Source organism: Aegilops tauschii, chromosome 7 (assembly GCF_002575655.3).
Source record: "Aegilops tauschii subsp. strangulata cultivar AL8/78 chromosome 7, Aet v6.0, whole genome shotgun sequence".
Taxonomy (NCBI): Eukaryota; Viridiplantae; Streptophyta; class Magnoliopsida; order Poales; family Poaceae; genus Aegilops; species Aegilops tauschii.
Window position 1 is genome coordinate 364,271,886 of NC_053041.3, and position 24,459 is coordinate 364,296,344.

Here is a 24,459-nt window from a genome sequence, read left to right on the forward strand (position 1 = left end):
AGCTCCTGCCTGATGCCCATTGATTTCAAGTCTGCCCTTGCTTTCGTCCCATCTTTGGTCCTCTCTGGCATGTTGAGCAGGGTACCAAGCAGACTCTCGCACACGTTCTTCGTGATATGCATGACATCAAGGCTGTGAGGCACTCGGTGGATCTTCCAGTACGGCAAGTCCCAGAAAACAGACCTCGTTTTCCATACCTTCAGCAGCGGCTCTGGCGCCTTCTGCTTCTTTCCCGGCTCTGGCGCCTTTTGCTTCTTTCCCGGCAGTGGGCAGTCTTTCCAATTTTTCAACAGCTCGTCTATTTCCTCACCGCTCCTCGTACGCGGGTGTCCTCGGGGTTCGGTTTCACCATCGAATAGATCCTTGCGTTTTCTCCACGGGTCATCGTCGCGAAGCCACCTTCGATGTCCCATGAACACGGTTTTCGAAGACCCGGGATCTCTATCTAGCTGGCGATACGTTGTGTCATCCATGCACCTGACGCATCCAGAAAATCCGTGGACCACCTGCCCCGCGAGATATCCGTAACCGAGATAGTCGTGCACCGTCGTGAGTAGCGCGGCTCTCATAGGGAAATATTCTTTCTCTGCGGCGTCCCACGTATTGGCTGGCGTTTTCCACAGCGTGTCAAGCTCCTCTTTCAGCAGCCCCAGATACAGATTGATGTCGTTCCCTGGTTGTTTCGGTCCTTCAATTAGCATACCCATGTGAATGTACTTCCTCTTCATGCACAACCAGGGGGAAGGTTGTACATCCACACAAACACAGGCCAGGTGCTATGTGTGCTTCTCTGGCTGCCAAACGGATTGACTCCATCGGTGCTCGCGCCCAGCACGATGTTCCTTGGATCGTTCCCAAATTCTAGGTCTTCGAAGTTCAACGCTTGCCACTGGCTCGCATCCTTAGGGTGACTCAGCATCTTGTCTTTTTTATCTATCTCTGGATCATTTGCGTCATCTTCTCGCTTCTTCTCCTCCCTATCCGCGTGCCAACGCAGGAGCTTTGCTACCTTAGGGTCCGCAAAATACCGCTGCAGACGAGGAGTGATCGGAAAGTACCACACCACTTTTCGAGGAGCTTTCTTCCTCTTCTTGTATCGAGTGACGCCGCACACCGGACATATGGTAGACTCCGCGTGCTCGTCCCGATAAATGATGCAATTGTTCATGCACACATGGTATTTCACGTGCGGTAAATCCAGAGGACACACGATTTTCTTCACCTCCTCCAAATTGGTCGGGCACTTGTTCCCCTTGGGAAGACGTTCGTGCCAGAATGACATGTTCTCATCGAAGCATGCGTCGGTCATTTTGTGTTTTACCTTCATCTCCAGAGCCATGAGCGTTACTTTCAGGCGGGTATCCTCGGGCCTGCATCCTTCATACAATGGAGTAACCGCGTCTAACTCAAGTTGATCCATCTTGGCTTTCTCTCGGGCGGCAGCTCTTGCGTTATCCGTCTGCTTGAGAAGCAGCTCTTGAATATGAGGGTCCTGCACCCAGCCCATCGATGGTCCAGCGTCGTCTGCTCCGCCGGCATCATCATCTTCATGATCATGCCCGTCGTCTGCTCCGGCATCTTCCTCATCATCATGTCCTGCATCTTCTACATGATGACTGTGTACAGCATCACCGTCGTGATCATCGCCTGGGGATTCTTCGTCTTCTCGCCCGCCCGAGCCGCGGTGGTTGTCTTGCTGCCCTTCCTCATTTCTTGCCCGGCCCCCATGGACGACTTCGTAGTCATCTTCATCACCTTGCCACCGATAGCCATCCATGAAACCACGCAAGAGCAGGTGGTCCCGCACCTGCCAGGATTCCGGGTCCGCAATAAGGCTCTTCAGCTTGCATCTTCGACACGGACATCTTATCTCCGTCTCGTTCTTCTGAAGCATCTCGCCCTTCGCGGACCTCAAAAACCTATTCACGATGCCTTCGGTCATCATGCGGACCATGGTCGCCTGCGGGGTAGAGCAAAACGATATTTTAGAACCAAGAAAAAATTTGGCATGACTTTCCCTAAAAATAGGACCAAAAAGAATGCTTAATGACAAAATTCTCGCCGAAACGGAAATGAATCAACATTCCGGCAAAATATTGGCAACTATCGCATTTCAAATACCGGTACAGCTCCAAACACAAACACATATGCAACACCACAAACATATGCAACACCACGAACATACATAGATCTAGCTAAGCCATAAAAAGTGCATGTGCACATTGTTGTAGGGAGAACAACATAAATATAGCTTCCCCCCTTACTTACCTATCAAAGCAAGGTAATTTAACCACTTAAATTGAATGAATCTATGGTGGAAATGAGGTGAAAAAGAGGAGGCACCCGAGACAAGGAGGAGGTGGAGAGAATGAAGTGGGGAGAAAGTGAGTGTGGGTAGGAAAGGCTGTCCAAAATATCTTGTTGCTGCCCACTTACTAATGGCGCACCAACTCTAGATGCGCCATTAGTAATCCAGGTTACTAATGGCGCACCTTCTGGTGGTGCGCCATTAGTATGTTTGGACAGGCGCACTAGTTTAAAAAAAACTTTTGATACTAATGGCGCACCCTGGGCCAGGTGCGCCATTACTAGTTACAACTAGTAATGGCGCACTGTGTCTGGATGCGCCAATAGTATGTTTGGACAGGCGCACTAGTTAAAAAAATAATTATACTAATGGCGCACCCTAGGACAGGTGCGCCATTACTAGTTACAACTAGTAATGGCGCACTATGTCTGGATGCGCCATTAGTATGTTTGGACAGGCGCACTAGTTAATTTTTTTTTTGATACTAATGGCGCACCCTGGGCCAGGTGCGCTATTACTAGTTACAACTAGTAATGGCGCACTGTGTCTGGATGCGCCATTAGTATGTTTGGACAGGCGCACTAGTTAAAAAAAAATTTATACTAATGGCGCACCCTGCGCCTGGTGCGCCATTAGTAGTTTCAACTCTAATGGCGTATCAGAAGGTGGTGCGCCATTAGTATATACTAATGGCGCACCGCTTGTCTGGTGCGCCATTAGTGTCAATCCCATCTATAGCCCTTTTTCTAGTAGTGTTGACAGAGATCCGGTACTGGCCAACCTTGCCCAGTACGTCATCGCTCAGGAGCGTTTAACTCAGCGAGTAATGGGTTATCTCCAGAGCCTCGCTGATTTAAATCCTCGGATCGCTATTGGCAGACCACTGAGGCCCGACCAAGAAGGGCGCATTCATCGACTGGTCAACCCGCTTCCCCCGATAGAAGAGGAGTGTGCCCCAGTGCCAGAGGCATTTTCTCAGGACCCTGTCTTTTTACCGTTTTCCATGTAAACGCCTCCGATGTATTTATTGTCCCAGTACGTGTATTTATGTATCACAACACGTTCGTAAAAATTTTGTGCGACGGATCCGATTTTCCTTAGTTCCTGTTTTGTGAGCAGTTTTACTGCTGTTAGTTTTGTGTTAATTATTTTTTTGTCTCTCGCAACATGTTTTGAGGAGATTCCTTTCCCCGAGTTATCGCTGCGTATATGCATATTTTCACGACATAGATTTTTTTATTCGCGCAGCATCGTAGCAGCATACTCTCCGCAGCCACCACTCGACCTCGAGCACTATTACAAATCCTTGAGCACATTTTTGCGCCTATCTAACCACACTCGAGGACACCACAGTCTCAGTAAGAGAGATTTGTGAGCGTTCATTCGAGCGCGAGCTGCCCCAGCACTCCGACAGCAGTTAGCCCCGAGGCTGCGCCTAATCCACGTGATCGCCGCCACCGCGAAGAGCTAACACTCGTGCGGCAGCATCAGGACGATCATCCAGGATCATCGCGCACAGGAGCACGGAGAACCCCAGCAGCACCGCCAAGCCTCCACACACCAGGACCACATACCAGTCCGGCATTGCCTCCGCCATTAGAGCCTCGGCTCGAGCTCTTGCTAGCACTAATGGAGGAGAAGGGAGGAGGAGTGGGAACAAGGCCGGGTGTGAGGAAGAAGAGAGGAGCACCGCGATCGTTTTATAGCCCGAGATCGGTGTACGGTGGGCGAGGTACATCAGCGCCACTAGTCGCTCGACCGCCGGTGTTCGGAGGCGAGTCCGCGAGCAGTGCCGACAGCGCCCTGGCCCGCGAGGTGAGTGCACGCTGCACCGGCAGCTAGCACGCCGCGCACTACCACGGTACGGCCTCGATGCCCTACGAGCTAGGCATCGCCGGTGGAGGAAGCGCGGGAGAACGCGAGAGAGAGAGAGAGCCAGAGGAAGGAGAAGAGGCCGACAGTGGGCCCTGGGCCCACCTGTCAGCCAGAGAGAGCACTGTGCTCTCGGGTGCGACCAGCGTATTCTAGTAATTTAGAATTTATTATAAATTTTTGTATCCCCGTAGAAATATCTCGTTTTCCCTAACCGTGGATTTTTCCACGCTGCGCCAGTGCAACACACTGTGGTTTTACACCACTTATTACCCTCTCACTGTAGCCGTTTTGTTTTTGTGCATTTGAAGGATTTCTTTGATAAAAACAAATTTGTTTCAAAACAATTCTTGTTCAAAACAACTTTTTACAAATCTCGAGGACGAGATTTTTCTTAAGGGGGGGTAGTGTTGTGACACCCAAAATTTTGGCCTTGTTTTTATTTATTTATTAAAATGTTGCCAGGAAATAAAACTTTTCCATTTGTCCAGTTTTACCTTTTATGATTTTTGGATTTTTTCTTCAAGTGGGAAAAAACCTTCAAAGAGTATTTTTGGACTTGTGTGCCCTCTTTATAAAATCAATCCTTTATCAGTGGATTTATTTGCATAATTATTTTTCATGAGTTTTAATTCTTTTAAAATGATCTTTCATAAATTTGGAGCTCCTTTTTGCACTGCAACCATTTGATAAATGCTTCTAAAAATTTCACCAAATTTTGGGGATGTCATGTGAGTTTTCCCCATCACTTTTATGCAAAAACATTTTTTTGGTCATTGGAGATTTTGAGCTCCACATCAATTTTTTCAAATCTGGTCCAGCAGGTATTTTACACTACAACCCATTTAAATATTTCTTTAAAATTTCTTCCAAGGGTTTGAAGATGTCAATGGATGCATACAGTTCATCTTCAAGCAAAAACCCAGTAATGTTCTTTGAAAAATTTAAGTGAATCATCTTCATTTCCATTCTGGTCCAGTTTGGTGATTTGTACTGCAACCCATTTTTTTTTTGCTCTAATACCTTTGAGCTTTTTCCTACCTATAGTCCTCCCTACCAAACTCTTAAGTCCAGGAGATTGGACCCTTTGGCATATTTTTGGTGCATGCAATGTCAGCCTTTAGTTTCTGCCCAAAACTGGTTTTCTAAAATTCTTGCACTATCAACTTTCCGTTTTTGCCAAACTAATCTTACCACCATCTCCTGCATCTAAAGAGACACTGATCTGGAGATTTTGGCCACTCCAAGAGTTGCCGAAGTGCATATGACATTCTGTCGAACACCTGGTGTGCACAGTCATTTTTGGCAAGCTCTCGGGTTTGCATTGTGGACTTGAACCCCTGACCTACCCACCTTGTCCACTGAGTGCCTTCTTACCCCTACCTCCATCCTGTGCAGTGCCAGCTCCACCCTCGAGCTCTAGAGCGCGCTGGCATTTCGTCGAGCGGGTGCCATGCGTGCTCTGGGCGCGCCCAGAGCGCACGTTTTGCACGCGCGCGCACTACGCCGACACGCCGCACTGTCGCCCTCGTCGCGTCCCATCTCTACCCCTGCTCGCCTGCCGAACCCCGCCAGGCACTCGCCCTCTCTCCAGTACCCTCCAAGCTCCCCCTGGCACTCTGCAGCGCCGCCTTGGCAGCACGCCGGCGTCGGCAGCGGATTCCGCCGCGGGCGGCGCCGCCCAAACCACCAGTGCACGCCAGCTGCCCCGGAGCACAGGCCGTGCTTATCCTCCCGCTCGTCGGAACGCGTTCGTCGCCGCCACGATACCCTGCAACTACAGGAAAGTGGTCGCCGGCGATCTTATCTTCTGCCGCCGCGGAGCCAGCCTCGTCACGTTATAAAAGGGAACCCCGAGCTCGTTCATGGCTTCAGGCGACATCAGACACTCCCCGTAGAGCTTCCCACGCAGTAGATCGACCCGTAGTGGCCATCTTCCTCAACTCCGGCAAGTTCGGTCGCCGCCGCAATCCAGTGCCGTTCGTCGCAGCCAAGCCCTCCCCCACCAATCCAACACCACCAGTCGCTCCCTCCGGTCCTTGCGGAGCTGCCCAGCTACTCAACTTCGATCGGAGACCACCGGAGCACCAAAGTCACTTCACCACCATAGCTTTTCTCCGCCGCGGAGCTCGCCGCCGGCGATTCCTTCCACCTCCGACGACCCATCAACCACTCAAAGGACCGCCTCGGTCTAGCCGTTCCAACCCCGCCCTTGGATGCCCGTGAGGCGCTGCCGTTCGTCGACGGCGATCGCCGGAGCCCCGCTCCCGTCGGGCAGAAGAGAGGAGAAGGAGGGAAGAAACGGTCAAACCTGACCAGTGGGCCCTCTGGACCCACTGTCAGTGACCCGCGCGACTGCTCCCTCTCTCTAAGTGAAGGCGCAAACTCCCGAGTGCGTCTCCTCTACTGCGAAAGCGTATTTTCTTCTGAATCGTTTTCTTTTCTGGTTTTATTTAAAAACAGAGATTTGACAAACTTTGACTGGCTATAACTTTTAAAATAAAACTCCAAATGAGTTGATTCTTTTTCCTACCTCTCTCAATTTTCATCTTGTTTATTTTAAGATTTATTTCAAAAATATTTGAGACAACTTTTGGTACTGTGTTTGAAATATTTGTTATTTGTATATTTGCAAAATAGGATTTTGGAGGAAAAGGGAAGCTTCCAAAAAGTGCATCCTATGCATACTCTTGAAGGCAAGCATTTATGAACTCTGGCATAATATTTTGTTGTGGTGTTTGGATGCGATCACAACACCTTTTGACTTGGAGTATGTGATAGCTTTATGTATCGATATGGTCTCGTGCAGGAGTGCACTTTGGAGTTGTTTTGTGGTCAGCAATGGATACACTAGTGATTTGGGTCATCCTCGTGAGCTTCTCTTGCACACCGGTAGGAAGCCGGGAAAGTCGTGGTCTTGGGTAGACACGAGCTTGTCCCTAATCCCTCGTCGAGACGAGTATGCCCGGCATAGCATGGTGAGGCTCGAGGAGTGGTGATTTATTTCACTAGTGGTAATATTGGGTGTGGATACTTGGACCACCCGAGTCGGTTGTAGACTGAGTCTTGATCAATAGCTTCCTTCTTTGTCGGTACCACCACTTGTCCCTGTAGGGGACAGGGTATGGTTCAGTAGGTTGTCAACCCCTTTCCAAAGCACACACCGTACAGAGAGGCCGTGATGAGGGTCCCATGGCCATGGATTAAAGCCAGTAATCCGGTCCGGGGGCATGGGTGTTTCGGTTGTAGCCGAAGGGGTAGCTCCCCAGTTTGCACGCGGTATAAATTTTGTGATCCCATGCTACGTCGAGGTTGTAGCCTCCCCACTTAGAGTTTTGCTTGGCAGGTGTCGTGGGTGATTCCAGACACTGGTGAGTTAAGCTGGTGTGTGCAGGTCAGGCGTGTTTTCAATCAAAAGACCGTAGACGGAATTAGTCCCAAGGGACTGAGTAATCCCGTTACTCGTGGAAAATGGTACTCCCTCTGCAGAGGATATATCCTGTTGGATAGTCATGTCCTTGAGTAAAAACCACAGTCTGAGTTGAGTCTCAGTAACGGTATTCGGATGGAGAACGATTTTACTAGAACTCAGTAAAGGTATTCGGATGGAGAACGATTTAACTGGAACGTAGTAACGGTGTTCGGATGGAGATACGGCTTGACTAAATTGTCGGTTTTTTTTGGATGGAGAAACGACTGTACTATATATTGTTTATGATTGTGGCACATGTGGATTTTGATCCTTATTTATTTTTGGACTAACCATTTATATTACGTATATTATTGAGTATCCCTGGTATGGTTCTACCTCCTGGATATTCACTGTGTTTATTCTCTTATAAGCCCTTTATGTGGTGTCGCCCCGACGCCCGACTGCGGCATTATTATTTCTGCATTTTCCGCTCGAGGAGTCATTCAGACACTCGTTTGGCACCAGTATTACTATTCTGCATTTTCCGCTCGAGGAGTCATTCAGACACTCGTTTGGCACCCAGTATTTTGTTTTGGTATATTTTTAACCATATGTGTGCATCTTGGTCTTTCGTATATTTCGTGACAGACGTGTGATTATCTAATTAACCCGGAGCATGTTTGATATATTATACCCGTGTTCTTAATGTTTGCGAGTACATTTAAACGTACTCACTGGCTTGTCCCTGGCTATTGTCTTGGCCAGATTCCTTGCTTGGAGATGAGCATCGCGGTGACAACCTCGGAACCTACGCGTTGACGTTTGCAGCCTCGCGAAGATAGGAGTTATCCTGGTCAGCTGTTCTTGTGGGAAATGGAGTCCCATAGACGCAGATGTATCCAACCGCTTCCGCCCTCAACCACTAGTAACCAAGTGTTGTACTCTTAAGCCTAAATGGTCTTGTACTACATATTTTTTGTACTTGCTTGGAATTCTTGTATCAAGTTGGTACCTCATCAGCTAACAGTAATCCTGGGGCTGATGAGCGCACAGGCCGTTTTTCTGGGAATTTATATCCCAAAAATCCCGTCGTGACAAATACTCCCTATAAAAATTTATCGGAAGAAAATAAAATGATTTAGTGCCTAAAACTAAATCAAACAAATGTTAGAAATAGAAAAGAAAACAAAAAAGGGAAAAATCCTTACCTGGGCTCACCTGGCGGCCCAGCTGTCCTACCCCAGCAGGCCGCCCCAGCTGACTGGCCGATGCTAGTCATCCCCTAACACGCGCTAGTAGGCCGGGGGAACAGCGCACATGCGCGCGGACGCCACGCCACCAGGCAGTTTGCCTACGTCCGAGGACAGCGCAACGCCGCTGGTCGTCTCCTCGGTGCCGTCCTGATCCACCCGACCTCCTCACTCGCCCTCCCTGCTCTCTCCCTCGCCTCCCGTGTCCGTGGCCAAACCACACCGCCGCTCGCCCACGTGGCCACCGTGCACGCCTCGCCTCTCCGTCATGACCAGCGGATCCGCATCGACACCGTGAAGCTCCCCGCGGAAGAACGCACCCTCGGGTGCCCGAAAACATCGCCATCGACGGGTCCTCTCCGAGCACGGTCGTAGGTCACCGCCAACCGATTCGTCGCCGACAGGACGCCTCCGAGCTTGTTGTCTACTCCAACTGACCCCCTATGAGCTCCTGCTCTGTTTCCCCTTTTCCCCGATGTTCCTCGCATCCTCTAGCCACTCCTCCCGCCGTGACCGAAGCCGCCGTCTGCCTTGGATGACGAGCTCGTCCTTGCCGAGCCCCCTCCGACCTGTGGCTCTTTCCATCTTGCTCTTGGAGCGCCGTAGATGATGCCCAGATGCCTAGTTCGCTTGCCCACAAGCTGCAGCCCCGACCACGAGCTAGCTCGAGCGCCGCCGCCACCACTAAAGCCCACCTCCGCACCTGCCGCAGCCACCACTCGACGCGTTGCGTCACGCTGAGCCCGTAGAGCCCAGCCACGCGAGCTCTTGTCGCCGGAGATGGGCCGAACGAGGAGCGCCGCCACGTTCTGCTTAGCACCAGCGGCTAATCGCCAGTTAGGTGACGTGGCGGATTAGGTTAGCCACTAACCCCGTGGTTAGTTTAACCCGGTGACACTAACAGTGGGCCCCAGCGCCCACTAATCCTTTTAGTTAGGCTAAATACAAAATGTTAACTAATTGGGTCACTGACCAGTAGGCCCACTGGCCAGGTTTCACCTGGACCGCCCTTGTTGACTTGATGACATCACACCGAAGTCATGATGACGCAGTTAACCATTTTCTGGATTTAAAAAAATTCAGGAAATTTCAGAAAATAGCTAAAACTTCTAAAAATTATAGAAATTCAACCGTAACTCCAAATAAAATAATTTATATATGAAAAATTACCAGAAAAATGCAATCTATCCATCTGTATCTTTTTCATGCATGTCAAACTAAGTTTACCTGCTATATAGGTGAGAACATGATAATGGCATTTTAAATGCTAAATATGAAGTTTGCATATGAACCCTTAGTTCATATGGACTTCATTTAAACTATTGCTAGATGCATTAGTGTAAATCATAACATTCTTGACATGTCATGATCATGCATCATATTGTTGCATTGCATTGATTGTGTTCTCTCTTGTTTGCCGGTGTTTGTCCCCTCTCAGTGGACGTAGTTCCGATGATGAGTTCGATGACACCGATGAAGAGTTATGCTATCTTCAGAAGTGCCAGGCAAGCAGAACCCCCTTGTTCATTCCGATACAATCCCACTCTCTCGCTCCTGCTCTCTTTTACTGCATTAGGACGACAACTATTCAACTGTTACATGCTGCGGTAGTTGAACCCCTTTCCTCTGCATTACCTGCCATTGCCACAGTAAATAGATGAAACCCACTAGCATGAGTAGGAGTTGTTTGAGCCCTGATATGCCTACTCATTCATGCCTGTTTGTCATGCCTGCTACTACTTAGAGTTGAGTCAGGTCTGATTCATCGCGGATGAATTGGAATGTGGTGAACATGTCCTACCATTGAGAGCTAAGTGTGTGAACACGATTTGGTAAAGGTAGCGGTGAGAGGCCATGTAGGAGTACATGGTGGGTTGTCTCATTCTGTGTTTGTGATCCATGAACAGTTACTTCCACACATTGGGTTCCGGTAACTCAGCTCCTCTCAGCTTATTAATCAACTCGATCTCTGTCTAGGAGTTGCAACTAGTTTCTAGTGTTTGTAGGTAGTGTTTGTAGTCTACCAAGTGGCACCCGGTACAGGTGGGCTTGGGACAGACTAAGCACAGTGGCACGGTGTACCAAGGGGCACCCGGATGGTGGGCTTGGGAACCTTGCTCACATCATTTGGGGTCGTGAGCGACACCCCGGCCGGATCTCCTTGCGGATGGAACCCGAATAGGCGATAAACCTGGACTAGAGACTTGTGTGGTTAGTCAGGTCATGGCCGACTCCCTCGCCAGGCTTCCGCTTGAAGGTTGCCGAGATACATGACGTGTACATGGTGGTAAGTGGCGAGAGCGTGTGTGAAGAAGTACACCCCTGCAGGGTTAACATCATCTATTCGAATAGTCGTGTCCGCGGAAAAGGACTTCTGGGTTGCCTGTATAGTTCATAGACAAGTGAAAGTGGATACTCTAAAATGCGCAAGATAAGCGTGAGTTCTATGGATGGCGTTCTCGTAGGGAGACAAGAGCGGATCCATAGTGGTGTATTGGTATGGTGAATATGTGGACTCGTGTGCGCCACCTCAAAAGAGGTACTTGTAGTCGTAGTTCAGGATAGCCACCGATTCAAAGCTTGCTTGCTGCAGTTAAACTCCACCACCCCTTTGTTGATACCGATGCATATGTCGATAGTTCTGATGTAAGTCTTGCTGGGTACATTTGTACTCACGTTTGCTTATTTTATGTTTTGCAGAGAGACTTCAGTCTCGCTAGTAGTTCCACGTGGACTTCGATGTTTAGCTTGTTACCTCAGCTACGATCTTGTACCCTTGGGAGGGTCTTGTAGATAGTCAGGCTTCTCAGCCTTCTTCATCTGTAGTTGTCTGTACTCAGACAAGTTAAGCTTTCCCATGTGCTTGTTGCTAGTATGCTCTGTATGTTGGGTCATGAGACCCATGTTTGTAATACTTGGCTCCTTGGAGTCCTGCTAGCCTGCTACAGACTGGGTTCCCGGAGTCGTGTTAGCCCAGTTGCTACAGCCCGGATTCACATGCTGCTCACCGACATGCTCGATGTTGTTTCATGTATGCTTGTCCCCGTAAGTTAGTGCCACTTTGGGTTCACGACTAGTCATGTCGGCCCGGGTTCTCTGTCATATGGATTCTAGCGACACTGTCATATACGTGAGCCAAAAGGCGCAAACGGCCCCGGGCCAGGTAAGGCGACACCCGTGGGAATACCATGCGTGAGGCCGGAAAGTGATATGAGGTGTTACATGCTAGATAGGTTTGACTTAGAATCGGGGTCCTGACAGAAGGCCAACCGGCGATCCCCACAATCACAGGTAATGGTGATTTTTTTCTGCATGCAGCAGGGACTCGTCAAGTCGGGCAGTTGCCGAGGAAGCGTGGGGAAGCGGAGACGCTCACGTCCAATCAATCGCCACGCGTCAAGCAGGGCCGCAGGCTGTTGGGGCCCGCGGCGCTCCGCACTTGCCCCTTGGGTTTGCCTCGAAGCCAAGTCCGAGCGCGCCTTGGGCCCGGGGGCTACTGTCGGCGTCTTGGGAACGGGGGTCCCCAGACTTGTCTACCTGTGGCCCACGGCGTGGCTCCACCCGCGGCCCTATACGGCCCATCTTCATCAGAAACACTCAAGACCCTCGCGAGGGGCTAAGCCTCGCGAGGCGGATGACACAAGACCTCCTCGGGGGCGGCCTCACTAGGCTGGCTCGCGAGAGCCGGAGAGATCAAGGCCAGGGGCACCTCACGAGGTTCCCGTGACATAAGCCATGACGACTGGGGCCGGCGGGCGCGAGCGCGCGTAGTGTCCTCGTTTCCTCTTTGGTGCTAAAGAGGCAAGCGCAGGTGAGGAGTCCCGAGGCATCAGGCAAATGTTTCCATATCGGTTAAACGAGACCAAGACCAGTAGGACGGCAGGATGGAGGTCATTGTGGAGCCCAAGACGGCGTCACCACCAGAGCCTTTGGCAGGCGAAGACCACCTTTAGTAAGGATAACTTGTACTAGTTCTCTCCCTTCAAATTTGGCCGTTGTGGGATCCCTTCCCGCTCAATATTTGGTAAGAGGACCAGGGCCTCTATAAATAGGACTAGCCACCACCTTAGCAAGGGGACGGATCATTCAGACCACTAGTCACCTCATAAGCTTACCTAGCACAAGAGCACCTCTCCTTAGGAGGCTGTTCTCCCCTTGTAACTGTTCATCCTTAGCCCAAGAGGCAATCCACCACACCACACTGGAGTAGGGTATTACACCACATTGGTGGCCCGAACTAGTATAAGCCTCATGTCTCCCGTTCTGTGAGTTCAGCATGCTGAGCTTTGAGATCGCGGTGAGGGCGTGAGCTAGGGGGAGGAGAGATCTTCATGCTATTCATACCCTCATGACTCCCGAGAGGAGGTCTAACAAAATCATATACCCTCATGACTCTAGATTCCTTGAAACCCTTAAGCCCTACCAAGCCACAACATGGTCGGATCATGACCTTGAGCCTTGACTCTAAATAGAGAAGACCTTGGCCAACACTCAACCGTGACCACCACCAATGCCCCAGCCTACTTTATGTACCTCGTGAACAAAGTCTTCATGGAGTACTTGGACAAGTTGGGTGTCATCATTACTTGGTGACCTTCTCATCTACCCGAAGATGGAAGAAGAGTCGTTCAGCTGATCAGAGAACATCTGAAGACCGCCATGTCAAGGAGGAAGAACTATACCAACCACCGTCGTCAAGAAGTAATCTTCCGCATCGAAGACCATGTGTAACTGCGAGCCATTCCTCTCTAAGGAACCAAGCATTTCCATGTCAAAGGAAAGCTCACCCCCAAGCTTTATCGCCCCCTTCAAGATCACTGCAATACGAAGAGTAGACGGCTACCAGCTAGAATTACCACCTGAGTTATACACTGTGCACAACGTATTCCACGTGTCACAACTCCAAAAAACTTTCCAACTTCCTGACAAGCACGATCCCTGCAAGAACATCGATCATCGAGCCATCGACCTCCAGTCCAATCTGACCTACCGTAAGAGACCGATATGCAACCTGGATCAAGCAGAATGTCACACATGAAGCCACACCATCAAGCAATTCAAGGTTCAGTGGAGCAACCACACCGAGGAAGGAGCCACATAGGAGCGTGAAGACTACACAAGATCCAAGTTTCCGTATTCCTTTCTGCGCCTAGTTGGGAATCTCGGGGATGAGATTCTTGTAAGGGGGGTAGGTCTATCACACCCTGATTTTCATGCACAACACTTAAGATAATAAATCTTGATAAATTGTGGTTTGACAAAAACTTTGGAGTGTTTTGTTATTTGCCTTGATTTGGATTTTTGTGCTATTTTCAAAGTGCTCCAAAAGTCATATAGTAACTTCCATCCCTATACTTCATCTCCTTGATCCAAAACCTTGCCCAATGATCATGCCATGTGTATAGGACATAAAAATATTTTCTTGCAAAAATAATTTGGCCAACAATTATTTTCTAAATTAGGTTTTCCAAAAACCCTTGAATTGAGGCTTCAACTACAAGTTCTTAATTTGGGATGTGAAAAATCTTTCAAAAATTATTCTATTTAATAGCTTATTTTAAGAGTTATTTTTCTATTTTATTTAAACGCTTTTTCATAAGGCCAGAAAAATGGTCTTTAATAGTTTAAAATTATTTTAATGTTTCAAAATTATTTAAGAAAATGTAGGGAAACTCATTGGACATATATTTTCCATATATAATATTTTCAACAGATGATGATGTTAAAAATATTGGACAAAACCCACCAAGACCATTTCTGCATATTTCAAACATTTGAAATATTTCTGTAAGAAATATTGTCAAATAAATCCATGAAAATTCTAGCAAGTCACATATGCCAAAAGTGATGATCTTGCAAAGTTTCATCCCAATAAAAATAGTTTTGGTTCGCAAAAGTGCCCAAAAACCATTCCTGACCAGATCCAAATTTGAGCAACTCTACATTGCCAATTGTCTCCTTTTGATCTCAATTTTTGTGGACATTATATAACCCATAAATTATGACACTACACCAAGTGGTGCATCAAGGAGAATAGTTCTGCATAACAAGATCTAGGAAAACCCATTTCTGTTGATTTCTAGGGTTTGGTAAAGTTGCATTGTCAACTTTCTTAAAATGAGCTCAAACTTGGTGAAAGACCTCATTTCTATGTGTTATTTCATCCTGTAAAATCTCATGGCAAGTGGAATCATTTCACTTGTCCAAACCAGCATCAAACACCTTCTGCCATTTTGCTAGAATCATCATTTTGACCCCTTCCACTATTCGCCATGAGCTCATTTTTACCACAGCTGCCCCTGATTATCTTCTACCTCCAGTAATTTTCCCCCTTCAACAGCTCAATGATTGTGGGGTCACCGGTATGCGTCGGTGCTATACAAACGGTTTTTAACCCCTTTCCGTGCCGGCATTTGGAACCGTCGCCAAGTGAGTGTGGGCGATAGGTGGGTCCTTCCCACACGACCTAGAAACCGTCGGGGATAGGCCCTCCTGGGACACAGGCTGGGGCAAAATGATCTTGTGTGCGATCGGGCAAGGCATCGATTCCCAATCATTTCCGTTTGTATGTACATCCCACACGGTGAATCCCAGAAAAACATTTCCATTCGTATGTATATCACACACAGTCAATCCAAGGACTACACTTCCGTTCTTATGTACATCCCACATAGTCAATCCAGGGGAAACGTTTCCGTTCGTATGTTGTAACACCCATGATGCGGCTATATCTCCCACGTGTCGAGGCACGACTTAGAGGCGTAACCGCATTGTGGTTTTGTCGCAAGAAGGGTCATCTTCACACAATCCTATGTAATGAACAAGAATGGGATAAAGAGTTGGCTTACAATCGCCACTTCACACAAATAACAAGTTAAACATACATCATCCAGAATACAATCAAGGTCCGACTACGGAACCAAAATAAAAGAAGACAACCCCAAATGCTAGATCCCCGATCGTCCCAACTGGGATCCACTACTGATGATCAGGAAACGAAACATAGTTACGACCACGGTCCTCGTCGAACTCCCACTTGAGCTCAGTAGCGTCACCTGCACTGGTGTCGTCGGCACCTGCAACTTTTTTGGTAGAATCTGTGAGTCACGAGGACCCAGCAATCTCACACCTGCGGGATCAAGACTATTTAATCTTAAGGGTAGGAAAGGGGTAGTGAGGTGGAGCTGCAATAAGCACTAGCATGTATGGTGGCTAACATACGCAAATAAGAGCGAGAAGAGAAGCAACGCAACGATCGAGAAGCTAGAAGTGATCAAGAAGTGATCCTGAAACTACTTACGCACAACCATAACAGAAGAACTGTGTTCACTTCCTGGACTCCGCCGAAAAGAGACCATCACGGCTACACACGCGGTTGATGCGTTTTAATTAAGTCGAGTGTCAAGTTCTCTACAACCGGATATTAACAAATTCCCATCTGCCACAGAACCGCGGGCACGGCTCTCGAAAGTTTATACCCTACAGGGGTGTCCCAACTTAGCCCATCATAAGCTCTCACGGTCAACGAAGGATATTCCTCCTCCCGGGAAGACCCGATCAGTCTCGGAATCCCGGTTTACAAGACATTTCGACAATGGTAAAACAAGACCAGCAAAGCGACCCGATGTGCCGACAAATCCCGATAGGAGCGGCACATATCTCGTTCTCAGGGCACACTGGATGAGCAAGACGTCGGGTTGGCATAGACCCTGGTTGCCCAGGGGGCGCCGGACATCGCTCGGTTTGGACCAGCACTCGAAGGAGCACTGGCCCGGGGGGGGGGGTAAATAAAGATGACCCTTGAGTCTGCAGAACCCAAGGGAAAAAGGCTTAGGTAGGCAAATGATAAAACCATGGTTGGGCCTTGCTGGAGAAGTTTTATCCAAAGCGGACTGTCAAGGAGGTCCCATAAATCACCCAACCGCGTAAGGAACGCAAAATCAAGGAACATAACACCGGTATGACGGAAACTAGGGCGGCAAGAGTGGAACAAAACACCAGGCATAAGGCCGAGCCTTCAACCCTTTACCAAGTATATAGATGCATTAATTAAATAAGAGATATTGTGATATCCCAACATATCCATGTTCCAACATGGAACAAACTTCATCTTCACCTGCAACTAGCAACGCTATAAGAGGGGCTGAGCAAAAGCAGTAACTTAGCCAAACAACGGTTTGCTAGGAAGGTGGGTTAGAGGCTTGACATGGCAATATGGGAGGCATGATATAACAAGTGGTAGGTAGCGCGACATAGCAATAGAGCGAACAACTAGCAAGCAAAGATAGAAGTGATTTCGATGGTATGGTCATCTTGCCTGAGATCCCGCAAGGAAGAAGAATGAGTCCATGAAGAAGACAAACGAACGTAGTCGAACAAATCCTCACAACTCCGGAACGAAACCGAAGCTAACGAGAGAAGCAAACCGGAAAGAAGCAAACAACATAGTAAACAACCATCACATAAACATGACATGATGCACAATCAAGTATGATGCATGTCCGATTTAATGAGGCATGGCATGGCAAAGTGCACAAACAATACTACAAATTAAGTGAAGCTCAATATGCAACAAGTTGCATATTGAAGAAACACCACATCAATTATTTAGTTCGCTCTCGTTTATGTACCCAACAATATTAAAATGTTGTTAAACATGGCAAGGGGTGAAGCATAAATAAACTATCTATTTAGGCAAGTTTAAATGAGGCCGGAAATAACAAACAACAATTCCGGAAAACCCCCATATGCATATTTTGGTTATGGTACTGTTCTGCCTAAAACCATATTTTATTGTTGTTAAACAGTAAAACAATGTGCACCAAGTTAATCTATGCATTTTTCTACCCCATTTACATATCAAGTTTATTAAATTTGGAGCTACGGTTATTTAGTTATGAAATAAATCATTTTAACATGACAAATATGCAAATTATATGCAAACATCCTTTTAAACATTTTTAACATGGATGAAAGTTGCATAATGTGAAACTAGATGAAATTCTAAGCATTTTACATATATAAAACATTTTAATCCGATGCACGGTTATTTACTTGTGGGCAATTTAAAATAATGGCATCCTCCTGTAATTATGCATGCACAGGATAAATGGAAAAAAAACCGCACGGACTGGAAAAAAAACTCTACATGGGCTGAATCTGGATCTGGGCAAGGGTTGCTCACATGGGCTCTTGGCCCGGTCGGTGTAGAGGCTTGGGGCAGGCAGATCAGCTGGGCCGAGGCGAGGCCGTGGTGCTCGTCCATGCTGCCCGGATCGAACGAGGTGGAGGGGCGCGGTCAACGCTCCAGAACGAGCGGGACTTGGCGCTGGTCGTCGTCGATCGTGAAGCAGGGGATGCAGGGGTCGACGGCTGCGACCGGGCTTGGCGACGCGGACGGCGTGGAGGCGAACGGATCCGGGCGGAGCCTCGCCGGAATGAAGCAGGAGCGGCGGCGTGGGACTTGAGGCGCAGGGGCGAGGCGAGCTTGAGCTGATCCGGTAGGTGGCACTGCTCGGAGGTCACCGGATGAAGCAGGACGACGCGGCGGCGCCATGGAGCTTGGGCGAGCTCCTGCTCGTCCCTGGGAAGAAGAGGGGGCCACCGTGAGAGGGAGAGGGGAAAAACAGGAGGAGGAGAGGTCGCGGGGTTGGCCTGAACCTTGTGACGATGGCTGCGGCTTGTCGTTCGGGGCAGGGTGAAGTAGAGGAGGAGGCGGCCAAAGCAGAGATTGGACTGCGGCGCAAAGATGAAGCAGCAACTTGGTCGGCGGTCAGGGGAGGCCAGCGAACGACGGGGATGGTCGGAGAAGATCCCATGGAGGCGGCCAACCTGGAAGATGAGGCAGAGCTCGAGCAAGGTGCCATGGCGTGGGCGTTCCTGTAGAGGAAGAAACAGGGGGGAGAGATGAGCAGTGAGAGAGAGAATCAGAGGAGGAAGGAAGGAGCAGGGACGAGGCTCATCTATTGGGTCCGACGGCGGCGTGGCTGGCCCGACGGAGGCCGGGAGGAGGCTGCAAGCGCTGTGGTTGGTGGATCGAGAGGAGTGGCTGGTTGGTTCGGTCGCAACATCGAGGAGGGGAAGGTGGTGGCTGCTGATTTGGAGCGGGGGAGATCCCGAGGAAGAGGAGGCTGGTCAGGGAAGGATCCCGAGGAACATGCGAGAGTGGGTGGCGGCGCAAGGGGGAATAGGGTTAGGCTAGGATTAGACTGATTTGGTAGGTGGGTGGACTATATAAAGAGAAATAGAATTAGGTTAGGACCCTTCGATTTAAATTGGACGGTCGAGAAAAATATAGGTTGGGAAGTTCAATTAAGAAAACGGAGATGTTTTATAGATGTTTGGGGATGATCCGGACCCATCGGTAACGACAGTTCGGTTCGGGTTCGGGGAAGTTTCGGACACGCACGCGAGGGGTTTGAGTATTGTACAGAGAGACTACGGTTTAGACATGAGGGAAAACGAAGAACAAGGGATTTGATGAGCTCAAAAAAGAGAGAGAAGAGAGCGGTCTGGTTGATCTGAGAGAAGGTCAACCGACGCACGAAAGGAGCGGCAACTACTAGCGGATGCAAGTTTTAAAAACAATGACGACAACGAGTACCGACGCAATGCGGATGATGCCATGATGAAATGCAACAAACAAATAAATACACACGATGATAACGAAAAAAACAAGGAAGGCATCTGAAGCCTCGGTCTCGGGGCGTTACAACACTCCACCACTACAAGAGGATCTCGTCCCGAGATCTAAGGACGGCACCGGAGAAAAGCGGAAGAGGAAGAGAAGAGGTAAAGCTAAGTTGCTTCTTTGACAAACGAGTGAAACCACGAACCTTGAGAGATTGAACGAACGAAAAGAGAGAATACAAGGGAGATGAACGAGATTGAAAACACACCGTTATCAAAGAGGAACAAGGAACATTGCGAGAACCTTTGTAGGTTGAAGAATATGGAACAAGAGCTTAACGGGTCAAAAGGAATATGAAAGCACACCGGTAGAAAAGAGAAACAAGGAACTCCATGTGAACCTTGGAGTTTGCAAATCTATGAATGACGAGAACAATGGACGAGAAGTACATGCAAGCACTCCGGTTGAAACGAGATGTACAAGGAACGATAATGATCAATTACGATAACGCTCCGGATGGAAAATGGGAGGGATAGAATATGAACTTGGCAAAATGAAAGCACTTGGATGAGACTTCGGTTAAAAGAGGAATGATATACACAACACTCCGGTTAAATGGATTAGTAAGAAAAGAACATGATCCTCACAATTCGAGATGATGAGGGAAGAGAGCAACATCACAATGCCTCCAGAAGAAAAAATAGAAGATACATCATTGGAATAAAGGAATGGAGAAGAAAATGCCAACTTCTGCCACCAATGATCTTGGAAAGCACCCTTCCAAGAAGGTTAGAACGGAGTTGTTGGAAAAACCAACAACGAAACGAATAAGCTTGTAGTGGGCTTATAGAAAACTTCTCAAGATAGAGGCGAAATTCTTCCACTACAGAAACAGTTGATTGGATTGAGATCAACAAGGAGAAGAAAAGTTCTTCACCAAGATGAGAAGGAGAAAATTTGATCATTGATAAACACCCAAATAGCTACATTCCTTAGGGAAGGCTATAGGTGAAATATAACCCAATACAACCCCAACAAAAAGATTGATTGGTTGAAAAGATCTCTTGAACGAAGATAAAATGATGGATTTAAATATGTCACTCTTGAAAACTTTGTGAATCATGAACCCGAAGGGAAATTATCCAGAATGACATAGCACCACCTCAAAAGATAAGGTAGAAAGAATTGCACTTCGGAATGCGAGATGAAGAATGCTTGAACTCCTCAAGACAAACATGTGTTGAGCACCATGTTTATTTTAGAGTATAGCTTGACGGATCTTGACTCCGAGAGAAATCTTGAAGAACAATTGAAGAATGAAAGGAATCCTTGACGAAGCACCATGTAGAGCCTCCATGAAGAACTCCGGCAATAAAAGGATGATAAAAAGAAAGAGAACTTGACAACACAAGGTGAAGCCTTGCAATGATTTGGGTGGAGCTTTCAAATGATATAACCGAGAAAACTTGGAACTCCGGAAACAAAGATGAACAAATGAAAACAAGAATTTTGATGAACCTCCGGAATAAGGAATTGAATTTACTCGATGAAACAAGAATAAGAATTACATTATGCTCATCCTTCACCAATAAAATTGATGACAAGCAATGGATTTGGCATACTACTTATTCTCGTAGAAAGGATTAAGATATATATGGCGCAAACTTGAGAAAAGTCTTCAATGATCCGCCGGTAGGATTTGGAAAGAACGAATGGATTGATATGATAACCAAGGAAGAGAACTCTTGAACGAACCACCGTAAGAATTGGAAATGAAAGTAGCAAAGGCGCAATTCACCGGGAAGAATTAGAAAACGAATAAAGATACTTAACAGAATTTAGACACATGAGAACGAAAAGATCATGAACTGATTAGAGGATATTTGAACGATGCACCGGTAAGACTTTTGGAGAACGAGAGCTGAAAGCTGGAATGAATAATTCTGAGATGATGGGCTCCGAAGAATCAAACTGAAAAATACTCCTGAAAAGCTTCGGATGGGTATGAAAAGAATTCTCACAATCGAGAACAATTATGAGGATGACAAGAAGTTAGATCCATGAATCTTTAAGAGAACGGATATGATTTAGAGGAATGATTTAGAGGAAAACTCTTCTTCGGTCTTCAAATGCAGAGAATGACGATGAGAAACACAACCATGAATTGTTGAGGCACTCGGGAATGAAATTAGAAAGGTTGAACCAACGATGAAAAGAATTTGAAAGATCTTGGAGAAAGACATATGACTGATGATTACCCATTCTTACGTCAAACTTTGAAATGAATTTGAAAATAACACCGGAAAAAATTAGAAGAGTCAGGTAAGATCCTGGGAAAAGACCTGTGGGTTAGGGCCCACTCAAAAGATACACCATTAAAAAGGTCGCTTGGAAGAGAGATTGCGCCAGTTGAATTACATGGCTTGAATGTGATAACAACCTCGAAATAGCTTGAACGGATTGACAATGGAGACACAAATCTTGTGAGATATCTTCGGCACTCCAGAACAAATGAATGGCAAGAAGTGGATGATTAAGAGGTACATCGGCATGAGAAAGCATTTGAAACAAGGAAAGGAATGTGACCAACATTGAAGGCTTGAATTTAGTCCACCGGAGAAGAAAAAGAATGAAGAATGATAAACTTGAAGAACATCTTCCTGAGAACCACCGGGTAAGAACATTGACGGAAAAGGATGGAGAGGCTTCCCATCAATAAAAGGATACATGATTGAGAAATCTGAGTCCTTAAAGAAAAGGGTGGGAGGCGGGAAAAACAAAGGCAACTTGGGGCAGATGGAATAAACACCATTGAGAAAACTTATAATTGATCTTCCGGATGGGAAGAATGATGGGATCATCTCGAAGAGAAATGCACCGGTTGGAAAAAGAATTAACATGGCAATCTCGATGGTCAAGAAGGATTAGTATCCCCATAGAAATATGAGAACACCACCTAGAATAAGGTAGGGAATCAACACTTGACACCGAAGCAACTCGAATACCACAAATTAAAACAAAACAAAGGCTTGGCTCGCAGAATAAGCCGGAAACAAACATATGATAGATCCCATATCGTATCATGTGTGTGTTGGAAAGATATCCTACGAGATACTTGAATTCCCACTTATAAACTCCCGAAACTTTTTGGTTATGCAATTTGGTGTTGGGGATACAGGGGATGCAATATATCTCACCCAAACTAACAATCCCTGGATCTAGCTGTATCCATCCGTCAACACATAACCAAGAAAACTCCGGAAATCGTGTACCTCAACCTTCGAAAAGCATCCGTTATACGAGTTATGGCAATACTCCCGAACTCCCACCCAGTACTGGGTGACGTCGAGGTGATCTCACCAACAACTGCATAAAAGAGATTTTCGATGTCGACGAAACTCAGGTATTCCAGAATTGCAACGATAAAATTGTGACGACAACACCTCGGAGCTCAACTCCCCGGGACACTGCCACAACCCCTAAATGTCAGGAGGCGCCAAGAACAATGTTCTCGTCACAAAACCGTCGGAACGATTCCAAGATACCCGCGTGATCCTAAATTTTTTTTAATGAAATTTGGGGAGAGGAGAGTCAAAACATCTACGTCAGGAGTCCTCACCAGAGCAACGAAGGTACTGAGGAGTAAAAAGAATCCTACTCTCTGATATGTATAATCCTAAGACTCAAAACATTTTGTTCTAGACTCAACAACGTCAGCGATTCGATCAAGCAGGGGGCTCCTAAGTCGGGGATGGCTCTGATTACCAACTTGTAACACCCACGATGCGGCTATATCTCCCACGTGTCGAGGCACGACTTAGAGGCATAACCGCATTGTGGTTTTGTCGCAAGAAGGGTCATCTTCACACAATCCCATGTAATGAACAAGAATGGGACAAAGAGTTGGCTTACAATCGCCACTTCACACAAATAACAAGTTAAACATACATCATCCAGAATACAATCAAGGTCCGACTACGGAACCAAAATAAAAGAAGACAACCCCAAATGCTAGATCCCCGATCGTCCCAACTGGGATCCACTACTGATCATCAGGAAACGAAACATAGTAACGACCATGGTCCTCGTCGAACTCCCACTTGAGCTCGGTAGCGTCACCTGCACTGGTGTCATCGGCACCTGCAACTGTTTTGGTAGAATCTGTGAGTCACGAGGACTCAGCAATCTCACACCCATCAGATCAAGACTATTTAAGCTTAAGGGTAGGAAAGGGGTAGTGAGGTGGAGCTGCAGCAAGCGCTAGCATGTATGGTGGCTAACATACGCAAATAAGAGCGAGAAGAGAAGCAACGCAATGATCAAGAAGCTAGAAGTGATCCTGAAACTACTTACGCACAACCATAACACAAGAACCGTGTTCACTTCCCGGACTCCGCCGAAAAGAGACCATCACGGCTACACACGCGGTTGATGCGTTTTAATTAAGTCGAGTGTCAAGTTCTCTACAACCGGATATTAACAAATTCCCATCTGCCACATAACCGCGGGCACGGCTCTCGAAAGTTTATACCCTGCAGGGGTGTCCCAACTTAGCCCATTATAAGCTCTCACGGTCAACGAAGGATATTCCTTCTCCCGGGAAGACCCGATCAGTCTCGGATCCCCGGTTTACAAGACATTTCGACAATGGTAAAACAAGACCAGCAAAGCCACCCGACGTGCCGACAAATCCCGATAGGAGCTGCACATATCTCGTTCTCAGGGAACACCGGATGAGCAAGACGTCGGGTTGGCATAGACCCTAGTTGCCCAGGGGGCGCCGGACATCACTCGGTTTGGACCAGCACTTGAAGGAGCACTGGCCCGGGGGGGGGGTAAATAAAGATGACCCTTGAGTCTGCAGAACCCAAGGGAAAAAGGCTTAGGTTGGCAAAAGGTAAAACCAAGGTTGGGCCTTGCTGGAGGAGTTTTATTCAAAGCGGACTGTCAAGGGGGTCCCATAAATCACCCAACCGCGTAAGGAACG